Raw genomic sequence first — 18311 nt, forward strand, 5'->3', positions numbered from 1 at the left:
GGAAATACGGGAAACAATCCCTTACTTGGAAGTCACAGGGGCTAACGAAGCAGGGGAGACATACAGGGTTCTGCTACTATCTTGGAGAACAGAAGTGGAGGCTGACAGGAGTTCTACCAGCTGAGTGGAGCTTGGGTCAGCACTCACAACAGGCACCATCCAGGGGGTGCTGGGCCATCCGGAAGTGCTGATGTGCCCTCTCTGCTAAGCAGCTTCCTCCTTGCTTTTCTCTGCTGCTCCTTATATCCCTACCTCCTTTCAAACTCCTTAAGCCCCATCCATCCAGATCCTCCAGCCTCCCCACCCTGATTTCTGCTCTCTGGTGATTCTTTCCATGTGGGTGCCCACCAACATTGGACCTGAATCTTGTTCTGTTAGTAGGTTTTTTTCTTATGCACATGCCTAGTCCCTCTATTAGTTCACAACTAGTTCGGGGAAGGGATGGAGACAAACAAAGATAAAAGAGAATAACGAACGCCCTATTTTTTATCCATGTTTCTCACTGGCTGTGGTCCGATATTCTAAAATAACAGCATGGTGGCCAAACATGGATCCGAAGCCAGACTGCCTGGATCTGCATCTCTGCTCTGCCTGTAATGCTTATAGCTGTTTCCTACGTAAACTACCTGGGTCCAAGGGACCGGTACAGTTAGCGCTCAACAAATATTTGCCGGATGGATGAAGGAATGAACCATAGAACAAACAAATAAAGGGAATAGAATGTCTCCTACATGTTGAGAGTTCAAGGAGCAGGCCTGCCTGTACCATCTGTGAGACCTGGGACTGGAGAAGAAGGGAAGCCCCCAGCACGGCTCCATCCACAGGGAGGGGATCTTGCATCATCTTGCTGGGTGTGCGGACACCCAGCCTGTATGTCTGAGCTCTGCTCTCCGCTACAGGGAAGTCACCACTAGACCACCAGCAGGGCTTAGGGATTGCGGTCTTGGGAAAGCGACCTGGAGAGGAGCCCCAAGCAGGGCCTGGCAGTAGTCTTGCGGCCATTTGGGCAGAACACTGGGGACTCCAAGTACTCACAAGCGGCCTGAGCACTCAATGTGCCTATCCCTTCATCCTGTAGATTCCCGTCCTGTGCAGAGAATATATCCAGAGGAGGGTCAGGTGCATTCACTTTGTGAACTTCACCAGTCTGTGTACACGTATACTTCATGAATTTTTCTGTGTATGCTATACTTTGATAAAATTTTAATGAAAGGTAAATAGGTGTACAGATAGTAAAGCGGATTCTAAATGTTAACGATCGTTGAATCTAGGTAGCACGAGTGTGTCCGTTGTACCGTTCTCTCAATTTTTCCATGTACTTGATTTTTCAAATAGTAACGAGTTGGAAAAATTACAAGAGTGGCAAATACTCTAAAGGCCAAGTCCACGATGTGATAAGACCTCATCACACGAGAATGAACGTAGCCAGGGAGGTGTGATCGCTGCCAGGCCATCTGGATCCTTGTGAACAAGTAAGAGGTTCCGGCTCCAGTGTCTTAGCTCTGTGGACTCACAGCCTCACAGGGAAACTTGTAAGAAGTAGAAAAAGGCATGCCTTCTGTCAGCCACACCAGTCCACACCAGGGCACCTGGATTGGGAAGCAGCCACTTTAGCATTGTGAACGAATTACATCATCATAAACAGCCTGTTTGGGGAAGAAGTTACTTAGGTAAAGAGGTAGGAAAGAAAATTCCCAGGTAAAGGGATCAGCATGGACCAAGGTCCTGAGGCAGGACTAAGCACGATCAGGTACTGACAGGGGCCTGCTGTAGCGTAGGTGCAGAGAACTTGCAAGAGCTTGATGTGACCTAAGGCTGGAAAGATCCGTGGGGAAGAGAAAATTTGTGACGCGGAAGCATGGCAACTACCCAGTAATAGCAGACATGCTGAAAAAGTGGATTCTGCCATTGGCTAACTATGATGTGGGACTTAACCTGTCTAAACCTCAGCGTCCTCACCTGTAAAATGGGAAGAGTTTTATATTAGAAGATCTAATGAACTCTGGCAAGTAACTCCAGGAAACACAATATTTAATAAATGTTCACAGCATTTCTTCTTCTTACTGCATTCCCTTCTAGCATTTACCCTCCACCGCCAACATCGTGCTGGCATGGCAGCTAAAACTTAAAGCCCATACAATGTGCCAGGTGCTCATCTAAGCCCTTTATATGTATTAACTCATTCAATCTTCACAATAAACTTTTATGATATGGGTACTACTTTGTCCCCATTTTAAAGACGAGGAAACTGAGGCATGTTCACTGATTTGGCAAAGATCACACAGAAAGTGGCTGAGCCAGCATTTAGCTAAGGAGCCAGGCTCTAGAGACTGTGTGTTTAACCACTGTGGACTATTGCTTCTTTCACAAATAGGCAAGAAGGAGGGATCTACAGATTTAAAAGGCAGCATACCTGCAAACTGTCCCTTCTGCATCACACCAGGTCCACGGAACAACAGCTCGGGGGCGAGCAGCGCCACCACACCACTAACTTTGTTAGGAGCGCTTTTCTGTGTCCAAGTCCCAGGGGCTAAGACGCTGCTCTGGATCCCCTCCTATCCATCTCAACAAATGCCTCAACCTTGAAGCAAACCTGAGCTGGGAGAAAAATGAAATCAGCTCTTTGGAATGGCAGCATCAGTTTTTATCCACTACTGTCACTGAGTGTCAGTGGTGCAAAGCCTGGGGAAATGTTGACTCGTCGTGGGCTCCTTGTACAACGTGGGGCTGTGAGATTATTCCGGGGCTTCAGGAAGTGAGCCAATCTTTCCACCCCCCGCCCCTTTTCTTTCTGTTTTGAAGGAGCCATCCAATATATCTCTCTGCTTGGGCGGACTGAACTGAACAAATGGGACTGAACTGTTTTCATAACTCTGGGCTAGCTCAAGCAGGGACCAGTGGGAAGATAGAAACATCACTGGCTAATTGAACAGAGAAATTTTAACATAAATAACCGTGAACTAGAAGAAGGTGGCTGATCCCAAGTGAAATCCCAAGTGAAAGAACAACTCCTCCCTCTAGGCTGAAGACGGGGCATGAGGCACAAAGGACCCAAGTCTCCTCCTGTGAGGCAGGGTTCAGATCTCTGAAGAGGGTGCGGCTACTACAGAGCCCGGAGAAACTTGCCAGAGGGCACACTGCTAGATGTCTCTAGAAGTGGCCTGCCATGGTCATGTTTGGGCCAGGAGTGGTGAGATCAGGGCCTGAGGGCACCAGTGGAGCTGGCCCCTTCCAGAGGACTCAGCTTTCGCATTGAATAACAAATAGAATACCGAACCCTGAAGGGAAGCATCCTCCTGCCTCTAGAGCCTTGCAGGATCATTTCAGTGTCCTCTTTTGACAAAAACCGGCATTCTGTCAGCCAGCAAAGGGTCCAGTACTGGTTGAGTCAAAGCAGTGCAAAGAAAGTGAGGATTAGAAGCTGAGAGAGAATAAATTGATAACTAGGATTCAGATGCATATGAAGCAGTCAGAAAATGGGATGTTGGAACTAGCATGCCATTATACTTAATCCTTTTGAGAGCACCTATATCTAGTTCAGTCTCTTAAAGGTAGTAAAGGAACCCAACAGTTATATAGAGAGCGTGTGCAAATGTCTTCCTCTGGCAACAATGCGTTTAAATCTTACAGCTCTGTGTGTGTGTGTGTGTGTGTGTGTGTGTGTGTAACTGATGCTCTAGGGAGGTGCTCTATCAAATCCATGAAGCAAAGACTGTGTTCATCATTATATCATCATCATTATATCATCAATTCATCATTATATCCCTAAGGCTTAGTATACTACTCTGCATATAGAAAACACTCCACAAATATTTATTAAATGAATAAATGAGGGGTGCCTGGGTGGCTCAGTCAGGTGAGCATCTGACTCTTGGTTTTGGCTCAGGTCATGATTTCATGGTTTGTGAGTTTGTGCCCCTTGCTGGGCTCTACGCTACCAGTGCAGAGTCTGCTTGGGATTCTCTCTGTCTCCCTCTCTCTCTGTCCCTCCTCAGCACGTACTCTCTCTCTCTCTCTCTCTCTCTCTCTCTCAAAATAAATAAACTTTAAAAAAATGAATGAATGAGTGAATGAATGCTTGGCTTATCCTGTGGTATAGCCTGTGCTATACCCTTGAGTAACTAAAGGAGCTTACACCTACTCTGATGTGAAAATCAATGGGGGAATGAAGTGTTGGCTGATTGCAGAGGGTGGTACTTAAGGCTCCAAGGGCCGGGACCTCCTACATTAGAATGGCCGCCCAACTTCCCTTAGCCAGACTGCAAACATACCCAGCCTGGCCTGGCAAAGTGCCTCCTGGATAACAGCTCATGTGTACTCTTTCCCCAACTCTTCTCATAACTGATTTTTCCTCATCTTTTGAATAAAAGGCCTTCCACTGACCACCTTATCAAAAGTGGCCTCCTCACTCCATCCCTCCAATTATTCCTTATCATAATGATACCCAAACTTTGCTGCCCATTAGAGTCACCTGGGGACCTTTTAGAAACCCAAATTACAATAAAATCCCAAGGCAGTGTGGCTCTGGGTGGGTAGATAGATAGATAGATAGATACAAAGAACAGAATTGAGAGTCTAGAAGTAAACTGTTACATGTATGCTCAACTGACTTTAGACAAAGGTAGAGAGATAAACCAATGGGAAAAGAATATTTTTTTCAACAAATCTTGCTGGGATAATTGGATATCCACATGCAAAAGGATGAATTTTGATGCCTACCTCACACCATACACAAAAGTTTACTCAAATGGATCACAAACTTAAATGCAAGAGGACTACAGAACTTTTAGAAGAAAATTTCTGTGATCTTGGGTTAGTCAAAGAGTTTTTAGAAATGACACCCAAAGCATAACTTATTTTTAAAAAACCTGACAAAACAGACTTCATTAAAATGAAAAACTTTTGTGCTGCAAAAGATATTGTTAAGAAAAATGAAAAGACAAACCACAGACTGGGAGGAGGTATTTCCAGAACTATATGTCTGATACAGGAGTGTCTAGAATATATAAGGAATTCTTACAACTCAGTGAGAAGAAGACAAACAGCCAAGTTAAAAATGGGCAAAAGATGGGAATAGGTATTTCACCAAATAAGGTGCATAAATGGCTGATAAACCGTTGAAAAGATGCTCAACATCATTAGGCCTCGGGAAAATGCAAATGAAAACCACAATGTGATACCACTTCACACCCACAATAATGGCTATAATCACAGAGACAATAACTAATGTTGGTGGGAATGTGGAGACGCCAGAATTGCAGAGAGCGCTAGTGGGAATGTAGAAGAGTACAGCCACTTTGGAAAACAGTTTTGAAGGGGTTTAGAAGGAGCTTCCTTAAAATGTGGCACTTTGGCATGTGGATTATTTTGAACTGAAATCGACCAAGGCCCAAAAGACTCAGAGCATTTTACCTCCTCCTTCACTGCCTAAAAGAAATTTCGATAGAGGGTCTGGTCCAGGAAAATAGCTATCACCAGGCATAACTGCAAAGAGTATGCGCCAGATGTGGTAAACTGGGGAAGTCTGGCAGGGCTTTCAGATAAAATTCCTCTCTGTGTCCCCCTGTCTCTGCATGGCATGACAACCATTTGTTTATCAAACATCTGCTCTTCCCATCTTCCTGTAAATGGTCTTCCTCCCCTTTGAAATACCAGACCCCTGCTTCCTTTTCCATAGCTCAGGATGCATATAAGCCCCAACTGCCTGACTGTGTGTCTTATACTCTAATAGGGCTCCCATATGCCTCTAATTAAATTTGTTTTCTTCCTGTTAATCTGTCTTTAATTTAATTAATAGACCAGCCAGAAGAACCTAGAAGGGTAAAGAAAAAAATCTTCCTCCCCTGAAATTTGATAGTTCCTTAAAAAGCTAAACATAGAGTTACTGTACGATCTAGCAAATACACTTCTAGATGTCCCAAAGGAAATGAAAATATATGTCCGTGTAAAGACCTGTAGGTGAACATTTAAAAAAAAAATTATTTACCAAAAACTGGAGACAATTCTAATGCCAGTCAACCGGTAAAATATACAGTATATCCATACAACGGAACCAATTAAGCAATACAAAAGAATAAAGTCCTGATGCATGTACAACATCGATGAGCCTCAAAAACATTAGGCTAACTGAAAAAGACCAGGCACCAAAGACTATATATTGAATGATTTCACTTCTATGAAATAGCCAGACAAAAGAAATGTATAGAGAAAAAAAAGTAGAACAACGGTTGCCTAGGGGCAGAGGGCGAGAACAAGGATTGACTGCAAAAGTATACAATGGATGTTCTGGGAGATGGAAAGTGTTATAAAACTGGATGGCGGTGATGGTGGCGAAACTGTAGACATACTAACAATCGTTTAATTGTACTCAAAATGTAGAATAAAATGGATGAATTTTATGGTATATAAATTACTCCTCAACAAAGCTGTTTTTAAAAAATTCCCAATATCCGGGCTCCTGTCATTAAAATTCAATGAAAATTGCTGGAGTGAGTTTAGGCCTTTTTAAACCTCCTCAAGGAGCTCTATTGGGCAGACAGGGATGAGAACCAGTGGGCTGTGGGCTATCACCATGCTGCTCAGTGTATGTAGCCTGAGGACCAGCAGCATCAGTATCATCTGGAAGCTGGTTAGAGATGTTGAATCTCAAGCTTGACTCCAGACCTGATTCAGTATCCGCATTTAACTAAGATCCCCACATGATGTAGATGCATATCGAAGTCTGAGAGTCACTGCCCTGTGACCACGCTTTAATGATTTGTTTCAGATATTTCCTTATTTCTTTGCTGTCTACCTCCAGGACAGTTAGTACAACTCCACGTTGAATGCAGTGTGGATAGAGCTTCAACCAAACTTTTGAGAAGGCAGGATCCCTGTCTGCCTTGCTCACTGCTACTTCTCCATACCAAGCAGAATCCCTGCCACATAGCTGATACTAAAGTACACACTTCTGGAATGCATAAGTAATTATCAGCCTTGACCTCACTCCTCTTTTCTAACTATTGGAATCCTACTAATATTCAAGACCTAGATGAAAGACTAGCTCTCCAGAAAAAGTCAGTTTCCCTCCTCTGTGACCCCACTGGTCCTGTATTCGCCTATCAGGAAGCGGTGGGAGCACCCCGCCCCATAGAAAGGGCATCAACCAATGGAGCTACACCATCGAAACGGTTGGAGCTTCTCTGCACAAATTAACCAGTTAATAACATAGAAAGCATTCTACTATTATGAGAGTTCTACTTAATGTTATTATGTGTCTACCTTATGGGCACCCACTGGTGAACAAGAACAATTATGGCCCCTTGTCTTCTTTGGAAGTTACACTTCACTGTGAGAAATACAGGCATAAAGATGCTGGCCATCTTTAAATGTTAACAAATACTAACCTCCTTTCCTATGTTCACCTTCCTTGCTGCATGGAAGCTAACTCTCCTAGCTTGCATTCTCCTAATCAGAGAATGAGAGCAGAGTCTGAGTGGAGGATTCTGGTGTAAATAATGTCTTTGGGAGGTATGGAAACATCAAGGGGGGAATAAGTGAGATAGGAAAGGAAAGAAGCACATAAAACAATGTGTTATCATGTCAGATACCACTGTGGGCAAGTGGGACTAAATCTTAGTGGGGAAATATGGGAGGACTAATGAACTGTCCCAGCTGAGGGGCAAAGAAGCTGGAGTATTTTCTGTTGGCTTCCTATCTGTTACTGGTTGAAGGCTGCTCCTGGAACCACTAAGTCTCCATACCTTCAGATTTGCCAGGGATGCTCCATTAGCCAGAGGGGAGAAAAATAGAGATGTGCAGGTATTTAAAACAGGTAGAGTAAAAAAAAAAAAAAAAAAAAAGGTAGACTATATGCCAAGGAAATAGTCATGAAAAGCTCAGAAAATAATGTTGAGGTGGGGGGAGGGGGGAAACAGATACTTTGCCCTGGGAACTAGAATATGAATGGACGAGAGACAGTCCAATTTTCAGTTTAGTGGCTCAATGAGGCTAACCTGGAAGGACAGAAGTCTTCTGGTTCAGAGAGGTTCTGGTGAATCACAGAAAACAACAACAACAACAACAACAACAACCTTGTCTTAGAGGCCAAGTCAGTAGCTGGCAGCATGGAGAAAAAGCAGACTGAGTTAAATAGAAATGACATTTCATTTACCTTGCCATCCACTCTGATGGCCACCTACAGGCCCTCTGATGAAATACCCAGTGACCATTGGCTCTGACCTCTGTTCTTGGGCCAATGTTACAACTTTGTAGGTGCAGCCCCCAGCGTTCTCTGGGGTGAGTGCTTGTGGATGTGTAGTGTTTGGGGAGGGAGACGTAAAACAGGCACTCTGGGGCTGTACTGGGAGTCCCGGACCCAGCCCACAGATAGGCAGTTACTAAGTAGAGCTGAAAGATCCCAGCCAGCCAAGCCGTCTCCTCATTTCAACGTGGCACTCTTCCCAGCCGGGGTCTTTGGTGGCAATTCAAATATTCTATCACATTATTTTCCAATTTCAGGCATTTCCCTAGCTGGACTCTCAAGGGGTCTATTTTCCAAGAGTTCAGAAACATTGTCCTGCTCGCCATCTGCCTTGATGGCCTGACATATTGGACACTGACTCTGGGACCAAAACATGTGTGGCCCAAGGACACCATCCTGCCCTCAGCCTGTGGCACCTGGGAGATGGCACAAACACAAACCTCTGAACCCAGCTGAACCAAACACCAGGCCTCCAGGCAAATGGCCTCTCCAGCCTTGCTGGCATTTATTCAGCCCTTGCTAGGTGAATGCAGATTACATTCACCCCCAAGCCTTCACAATGTCCCATTTGCCAATGAATAATGTGACAATTTGGTTTTTTCCAATATGGTCATGCAGCATCTGTAAGATACCGAAGGCACTTAAATACGGCGTTTTAGTACCAATTCGACCTTATTAGGTATCAACAACTGGACCTTGGCCCCTAGGCGGGTGGTTAGTTTTTTGACTTTTGCTGCCTCTCCAGCTCTCCTGTGAATCACCCTCTACATTTCAGGGGACTGCATCTAAGAATAATTCATGTTCTTTGAAGGGAGCGGAGAGGCAGGGGCACAGCTGGAGCCGGAACTCTGCAGCTCTCGCAGGAGCCAGCCTGGAATAGCTGCAAAGGACTTGAGCCAAAAATTGCACACCCATTAGTCAGTGTGATGAAAAGTGATTAGCATTTAGCACAACCATGGCAACCTTCGAATTCAGACAAGCCCTTGCCCCCAGCTCACTGCTCGATTCTGGCTCTCGGTGATACCGATGTCACTAATTGGTGACACAACTCATTTTCTTGAGTTCCCCCGCCCCCACTCCCTACAAATCTGTTGTTTGACCCTGGAGGGGTGTGTGTGTGTGGGGGGGGGGGGGTTGGAGGGGTGTGGGGGGGTGGAGGGGTGTGTGTGGGGGGGGGGTGGCTGGGCGGGTGGCTGAGGGCGCGCACGCACATGCACACACGCAGCTAGGCAGGACCCAATGTAAGCGAGAAAGGGGAGGGACAAAAGTGGAATGAAGACGTAGGTTAGCTAATCACCTTGGCCCGTGTGAGATGGAATCCCCAGGATGCCTCTGTACCACACAGGCCCGGGAATTCTGTGGCTGAGACAGTGCTCCTTCTGACGGACTGGTTGGGTTCAAAGAAATTGCTCATGGGTTGGCTGAAACCAAACAAGTGCTGTTTTCACTCTGATGAACGAGGTATGGTTGCTCATCACTGCACCAAGGCCTCTCTCAAGAGTTGCAGTCTGGCCTATTCTCCTCAATAGAGGAACCCCCTCTACCATACCCATTATAGGTGGTTAGCTCCCGCCTCTGCTTAAGCCAGGGGCAGCACGCTCAGCTACCTTCAGGTAGCTGCTTCAGCGCTGAGCCTAAAACAACAGGAGAACCAGAAACACATGCCTCAGTGAACGGGAGCAGCAGCTTCCGATCTCGGTTTGACTGTTAAATGCAGGATGGAGAGTGGTGTGTGTGTGTGTGTGTGTGTGTGTGTGTGTGTAGGAGAGAAAGGGAGAGGGCAAGAGCAAGAACACATCATCATTTCAATTATTATTCTTTTTAAACATCAAACTTAAAGAAAACACTGAGTGGGCAAACAGTATCCATCCACAAGTAAGTGATGCTTCACCGGCCACCAGTTTACAGCCGTGGCTTAAGCAGATAACAGGGAGCACAGCTCATAAAGCAACCCATTGCACATAAAAGCTTCTGTAATGTACTCATCGCTTTACTAAGATCTTGTTGCACGGGTCCCATTCATTTTTTTTTTTTAACTCATTCAAAAAAATTTTAGTAAGTATTTATCTATTATGCTCTAGGTCTTCTTAACTGAGGAATCCATCCAGAAAACCCAGGGAAAAGACGGGGCTTTCTCCTGGAGAGTTCACCCTACCTACCGGAGGATAATTACCACCCCCCCCCTCCCCCCGCATCCTTATCATCCCGGTCTTACCATCTTCTGTTTCTAGACCAAACAGCCCAACCCTTCCTAAAATTTCAGGGTTTCTCCTTTTGTTTTTTAGTTTGTTAATATCCTTCCTAAAATGTGGCACTAGGGTAAAGTACTAGTTACGGAGCCCCATTCTGAATGCGTTATGATTCAGAAATTTTCTCAAATACTTTGCGGCACGCATGTTAATGCACTGCTGTTCAATATACCTACCACCCTTTTATGGGGTATCTGGGTTTCGGTGAGGGCACATATCTTCATTTCTAAGAATCCCGACACATAAACTGCTCCACAGACATCTCTGCACGCAGCAAGTACAATCTGTTTTCATATCCTTCGTCACTTAATGGAACACGGTACACACACAGCCAAGCTTGTTTGCTTTCTTGTGCCTCTATTTCCAAAAGGTCACAGATTTCATGAAGTGCCACGTGACATAAGCGTTTCCGGGAGCACTTGAGGAAAATAACATTAATTGCCTGCGACTCCAATTGGCTTTATGACAGTAGCCAGGCCGGTGGCTGGGAAAAGACACCCCAGAACAGCTGTCAAATACAAAACACGGCAGAAAGGCATCAAATGCCAACAGCCCTTCCTGCATAGAACTGGCCCACACAGACCTAGCAATCAGAAACATCTCCCTCCACGTGAAGATTTTCAAATCTGCTTAATTTAAAATGGTTTCTGTGGAGCGTGCGGAACATGCCACATTTCAGCTCTGGCTGGCAGTCAGCTACACTTGGAAGAACAAAACCCCAAACCCACTCATCATTAGCAGAATGTTTAGGAATGTACACAATGATTAGGCCACAATTACATTATTTATCCAGCCTTTGCTAGGCGTGTATTTTTGTAATTAGAGATGATCTGGGGAGGACCACATGGAAATGAACAACCTCGATCTGCCAAGAATAACGTGCTTGAGCAATCATTCAAGTATCCTCAAATGATCATCCTGTTTCTCTCCTCTCTAAACATTCATCAGAAATTGGGCATGAGCTCTGGGTAAGTGTTTTTTGTTTTTGTTTTTGTTTTTGTTTTTGTTTTACCTCTTGATGACATACGAGATGTAAAAACTGAGGCCTGTGATGAGCTGGGAATGTTGGACTCGGTTGTCCCCCTCAGGGTTTGTGTTGCTATAGGAAAACCGGCTTGAGAATTGGAGATCAGGGTCTGATCCTGAATCCTACTGCTTAATACCGACCAGGTAATTGAACCGTCAAAATGATTTTCGAGGAGATCCCAATGCATCTATAGACCCGAGCTGAAAAATATGAAGCACTATGCGGACGTATTGAGCTACTATCATTATTGCTGTTCTATTTCCCCGAGACACCTATGCTGAAATCTTAACAAGTAGTTACAACTACTTGTCATGGTTTGCTTGTTTGTTTTAGCCAGAACTGCAGGATCAGTTACCCAAAGCCACTGCTACTCCTGTGTCTCCCACAGGCTGCGGACTACAGACCCCTGGCTAGATGGAGCCCACAGAGACATTTTATTGGACTTGCCATGTTTTGTTTATTTGTTGTTTTTTTTTTAATTGACTTGCTTGCCAACATTTTACATATGTGATTTTTCAGACTGATATTTTCGTTTGGCGTTTTCACAGGCAGGGTTCGGATTTCCTACATCTATTGAAAGAAGATTTGGCAACGTGGGCTTGGATTCCCTACAGCTGCAATTGCAGGAGCTGAGTAGCGGCTGCCCCGAGGGCATGTAACCCCCACTGACTGTGGTCCCCACCTGGCCTCCCTCACTTGTGTCTTCTGTCAAAACCCCATCAGCATCTGGATGTCAACTCCTGCTCTTCCCTTTTTTTTTTTTTGTTGCAGAGACAAATAGCTCTCTAAAATATCAAAAAGGATAGGATCAAGAATAATAAAGAGAAGCAACGAGGCTGAATAACCAGCTTATTGGACATTAATAAAGAAGAACAGAGATGCCAAACATTATTCGTGAGAAGCAGTAGGGTAATGTGGTTAAAAATATGAACAAAATACTAAAGCAGTGTCAAGTCACGGCTTCAGTCCTGAATCGTGTAGGAAACTTAACTAAAGCTCTGGGGGCCTCGGTTTCCTGGTCTGCCATATGAGAATAATAATAGGTTTTTTAGAATTCATTTCAATAACAAGGATTTACTAAGCACCCACTGAATACCTGAGACTCTTCCGAAGCACTGGTAATGCAACTACAATTCAAAGCAAGTCTGGACTCATGTGGTTTGTATTAAACAAATGAGTTCACGTTAGATACCTAGGACAATCTCTGGCACATAATAAATACTCATTTATTTTAATTTTATTCAAAATATGCTGTCTACTCAAAAGTAGTTACTTAAATCAGAAATGGTTAATCTAGGGGGCACCTGGGCAGCTCAAGTCATGAAGCCTCTGACTCTTGATCTCTGCTCAGGTCATGATCTCAGGGTTCGTGGGTTTGTGCCCCTCGTCAGGCTCTGTGCTGACAGTGTGGAACCTGCTTGGGATTCTCTCTCTCCTCTCTGCCCCTCCCCCACCCACGGGCACTCTCTCTCCCTCTCTCTCCAATAAATAAACTTAAAAAAACCCAGAAATGGTAAATCTGTTTAAGCTTATATTTTGTTTCCTGAGAGTAGCCACCAGAAATACGGTGTTAAGAATGAGGCCGAGGCCTCATCCAGGCTCAGCAGGAAGAAACGCAGTGATTGATTATTGATGCCAACACAGGCTTGAGTTACGTGTGCAGAAATTTATTTTGATGGGTTTTGTATCCAGGTTTAAAGAATCCCTAAGTTCCGTAAATTACATTTCTGCAAATGTAAATGTCTGCCTCGCTTGTCAGTGCCAACAGTCTCTCTGAGACTCCTTGTTCGGGGAGAGACAAAAATCATCATCTTTGAGTTTGGTCTTTTTAGCAGACAGCTCAGAAGAACAAGGCCATGCTCTGGCGCTGCAGATGTGCTGAGAACACGCAAAGCTCGAAGGGCTACAGTCTGTGATGAGGAAGGGTTTGAAGACGTCTATTCCAATAAGTGGCTCTAACGACGACCCTCTCAGCGCTACAAACCCAACTCAAGGGAACGGAAATGCCTGCTCAGTAAGGATAAATTTCTCTTCAATAAAATATTGAGAAAGAAAGAAAGAAAAGAACATTCTAACAAACCATACCACAAAGCCCCAGAGTTAGCCCCTGGCAGGTCTAGAGGCTACAATGCTCCGTGGGGGTGCCTGTGCCCTCACTGATGTCTCAGGCTTGATTCCCCCTTAAGTCTGTTCTGCAATTCCGGACGAGGCAAAGGTGGAAAGTCATCGCGAGTTTCCTCCCTCACAGACAAATCCAAATGTTCACTCTTTGCAAACTCCTCCGGGGCAAAAATGAAATAAAACCTTTCCCTACAATATTAAATGTAAACCTACCGTGCTCCCTGGAAGCTTGCACCTGCTGCCCCAGCCCAGGGCTTCTTGCCGTCTTCCGTCAGAATCACACATGGCAGCCACGTTCATAGGGATAAAGAATTCAGAGCCACAGGCTGCTGATGGGAGAGGTCACTGGATAATGAAATAGAGGAAGCATGTCTGGGCCTCCAGGTTAAAGGTGAACAGTCCAGGTGACATCCCGTTATTAAGCAGACACGAGCAATAACGGTGGGGTGGGGGAGACTCTGCACAATGGCTCAAATGTGCTCTTCCTGCTTAGCTCTTCTTGCCCCTTGGATGCTGGATGTTTGCAAATGGTCCTCTCCAGGCTGCTCACCCATACATTCTGTTACAGTTCCAGAGGATCCATATTGTGCCTATCCAGGAGAGACCAAACCTGTGTTATGCCCAAGTAGGGGGACTTTCTGACGAATGTGATGGCACAAGCGGATGGCCTCCTGTTCCCTACATGGCACTCAGGTCTAAGCACCTTTCACGTATATCATTTATTATTTATTTGTACAGCTACTTGTTATGGTCAGTCTCCCCTACCAGTTTGTAGGCATTTTACCGACACAGACCGGGTCAGGTTTTTTGTTTGTTTGTTTGTTTGTTTGTTTACCATGCTGTTCCTATACTCTAGCACAAGGGCCAGAAACTTTTTCTGTATAGTATAGTATAAAAGTATATACTATAGTATATACTATATATATATAGTGTGTATATATATATATATATATACTATATATATATATATATAGTATATAGTATATAGTATATAGTATATAGTATATAGTATATACTATAAAAGTATAGTAAATACTTTTGGCTTTGGGGACTATAAGGCCTCTTTTGGGGTTATTCAACTCTACTGCTATTGCTTGAAAGCGGCCAAAGATAATATGTAAACAAATGGGCATGGCTGTGTTCCACTACAAATTTATTTACAAAAATAGATGGTGGGCTGTATTTGGTCTATGGGCCATTTGCTGCCACCTGACCCAGTGCAAGAAATCATTAATAAATCTACATTAAATAAAAAATAAGAATTTTCATCTCCTTGTTGAGTCCCATCGAGGACTAAAGACGAGAGTACCATATGATGGTTTGAAAGCAGGGTCGTAGGGACAGAGGACTAGGTACCAGGGGGATGGCCAGGGCCCTTAGGATGGGGAATGTCCTGTTTCCTGGTCTGGGTACTGGTTATACAGTGAATTACTTTGTGAAAATCTTCAGGCCATGCGCTTAAATTTGAGTACTTTTCTGCAAGCACGTTATACTCTGAAAAAAGTCTACAAGCTAAGAAATAAATATGTAAATAAAACAAGGTAAGGGCTAAAGAGAGACAGCACAGCATCACTGCTTGCTCAGTTTGAGCTTCCCTAATGACGGCTGATGAAAGGAAGTGTCTCTCAGCAAATAGAGTGTAGGCCTAGAAGATCAGCCATATCGCCTCTTTGCAAACACAGGTGAAAATACTGCTGTCAGTTCCACAGGTAAAGTTGGCGTCCTGATTATCAAATGACCTTGGAAATAAAGAGGGAGCGTGGAAACTCTCTGAGCCTCTAATTTTTCACCTCTAAAATAATCGCGTCTAACCCACAGCTCTGTCGTGAGGATTCAACCGGATGATGTATATAAAACTCCTAGAACAGTTCTGGTATCGGTGAATGTCTATGATCAGTACCCAGGGAATGTCAGGTAAGAAGAAAAAAGAGCCTAATGGAAAGAAGGTGTGCTGGGCATCTTCCATTTGCTCCCTCATGCATTATCCAATCTCCTCTGCTCCCTGCCCTGAGATTAGCCAGCATGGGCCCCATCAGACGGCTTCCCTGCCTTTCCTGGTTCCCGGTGTGAACAATGAAGCACGAGAAAGAGCCGGGTCACGGCACTGATTTCCCCCGGCTCCTCCCTGCGGCATTCATCAATGAAATGGAGGTGAACATCCCTTTCCACCTAGCTGCTTTGTCTTCATGTCCCCATAAATGATCCTCCCCATGCTAACTCAGGACACTGGGTGGGACCTGTTCCCTGCTAACAGGAACTATGGGGTATGGGAGTATTCCTGTGGTTTCCCCTGTGCACATCTTTGTCCTGGGTTTCCAGGACTCTGATGAATGCGTCAACAACACATTAGGAAGGTGAACTCAAATGTGAGCGAGGCAGGAAAATTTCTGAAAATAATGTCTTGTTGTCTCTTTTGCCTCGATTATGGGATGTGGAAAAACAAGGGTTATTTTTCTCTAGGCCTGGCACAAAAAGGTTATAAGGCTTTGTCAAATCTGGGCTTTCTTGCTTCAGGAGCTAAGCCTAAGTCGGTTTTTCAGAGGTGAAGACAGCAGTTAAAGGCCAACCTAAATGCATGGGCTTTATTTGAGCATGGATGCTCAGGGAGACAAGGTGATGGGGGTTTCAAGAGGGATCGTGGGGGGCACACCTTCACTCCTAAGAACAAGCCTTCGGGTGGAGCCGCTGTGCATTTTTAGAACTGCAGCAAAGAGCTCTCACCCGAGCCTTTCACAAAAGTATCTGCCCTCTTGGAAGGCACACATGGGCCGGGCCAGCGAGTCCTACAGCAGTGACCATGATGTGCTGGCAGTTAGAGGCCTTTCTAGTTAATTGTTGGGACCATGCAAAGCCCTCAGGATTTCTCCATAATCTCAAGGGACAACCTTGCTAAACCAGAGCTGGAGACACTCAGGTTCTATCACAATGATTCTGATTTTGTGTGACATGAGTTGGGCCTCTAAACTGCATCTTTAGGAGGTACCCCACGGACACCACTGTGAGTCGTCCATAGGGTGCAGGGAGGTACTATAATTATCTCCATTTCCCAAAGGAGAAGAGTAGAGCCTCTGAGTGCTTAACTCTCTTCGGCTCAAGGTGCTTGGGGTCTAGGCTAATATGGGTTGAACAAGAAAAACTAAACAAATTGCACTTTCTTGTGCATGTAGCACATTTATACCCCTTTGAGAAGCACAATTCTTATTTTATTCTGGGGAATCCTGCCCAAATCCAGATGTTTGCAAAATTCCAAGAGCTAAGCAGTGTTTTACTTCTTCCTTCCCAATCAAGGAAGCTGGAATGCTGTCGCTAGCAAAAACTCTCCCCCAACGCTTATTCGGTAAGACTGGTCTGGGACACTTAGTCTATGAAGGTGCAGGGCAAAACCAAGAAATGTCTGCCATCTTGCTATTAGGCGCCGAGCTTAGAAAATCAAGTAAAACAACCAACTTGGCTGCTCACAAAGTCAGCAAAAAATGTTTACGTAATTAATCTTCATCATGGTAGTTCACTCACAACATTAGTGTCAAATATACCCCGTGAATAAATGTAAATTGTAGGTACAAATCAATTTACTTTCTGCATTCAGCAGCAATTCCATTTGCCTCCACATGCCCACTTAATAGCTGTTTGAGGCTTATAAATAAACAGTCACTGGTCTTCAGAAAGATGCAAGTCTGCAAACTGAGATCCCATATAAAACAACAACAAAACCGTAGGACCACAGGACCACAGGCATTAGGAGATGCCCGAAGAAGTACCAGGAGCAATTGTGTTAGCCCTTCCCGGGGAGCCGGAAAAGGGCCACTCAGTTATTCATTTTCTCTTTTTCACCTTTTTCTGTTGCTAACAGTCTCCTTGCCATCAAACCTCAGCGTTGTTGGAAGGGATGGTTACGGAGGTTCCCAGATAAAGAATGAGGCCAGTCTTGCTTCCATTCCGAATTGCAGTGGAAATGGAATCTCTCTCTCCTGTGAAATGTGACATGTCCTAGGAATTTCCTTTCTGATACCCTGGAGAAAAGAGAAACGTTTTTAAAGGACCAGGAAGTGCAAAGATCTTATGGTCAGGTAAAAGGTCTCAAAAAGCTTGAACTAGGAATGGAGACTTGCGTGAAACTTTGCAATGGAGGTACCTTTCCCCCAAATTCAACTTTCAGTTTTCTTTGTCTCTTTGGCTGCTCTCGGATGGGTGGAGGTAATAGACTTTCTCTACTTTGCAAAATGTTTATCTTAATATTAACAGCCATCTCCTCTGAACCTTTCATAAATCATAGGTATTGATTGGGTTTTGTCTTTCTACCTTCTCTTTTCCGCCTGAACATAGTTTCCCGTTTTCTCCCAAAGGTTATCTTTAAGTATAATTATTATACTAACAGTATTATGAAATAAAATGTCTGGATTAGGGGAACTCTGGTTAATTGAGTGCTAATGAATAAAGATTAAAAACAAAAATTATGTTTAGGGGTGCCCGGGTGGTGCAGTCAATTAAGCGCCGACTTGGGCTCAGGTCATGAACTCACGGTTTGTGAGTTCGAGCCCCATGCCGGGCTCTGTGCTGATGGCTCAGAGCCTGGACACTGCTACGGATTCTGTGTCTCCCTCTCTCTTTCTCTCTGCTCCTCACCCACTCGTTTGCGATCTCTCTCTCTCTCTCTCTCTCTCTCAAAAATACA

General features: G+C 44.6%; 1 long non-coding RNA gene across 1 annotated transcript in view; it reads right to left on the bottom strand.

Annotated features, from left to right (window-relative positions):
* The window catches only part of LOC109279043 (uncharacterized), a 42411-nt gene extending 24767 nt beyond the window's left edge, over nt 1-17644 (bottom strand). The window contains exons 1-2 of the long non-coding RNA XR_002085971.2: nt 17471-17644; nt 13853-14229 (exon numbers count right to left, since the gene is read on the bottom strand). This is a non-coding gene — a long non-coding RNA (uncharacterized LOC109279043). The remainder of the gene's footprint in view (nt 1-13852; nt 14230-17470) is intronic.
* Between the last annotated feature and the right edge of the window lie 667 nt (nt 17645-18311).

This window comes from Panthera pardus, unplaced genomic scaffold (assembly GCF_024362965.1).
Source record: "Panthera pardus isolate Hobbes unplaced genomic scaffold, ASM2436296v1 HiC_scaffold_8, whole genome shotgun sequence".
Classification (NCBI taxonomy): domain Eukaryota; kingdom Metazoa; phylum Chordata; class Mammalia; order Carnivora; family Felidae; genus Panthera; species Panthera pardus.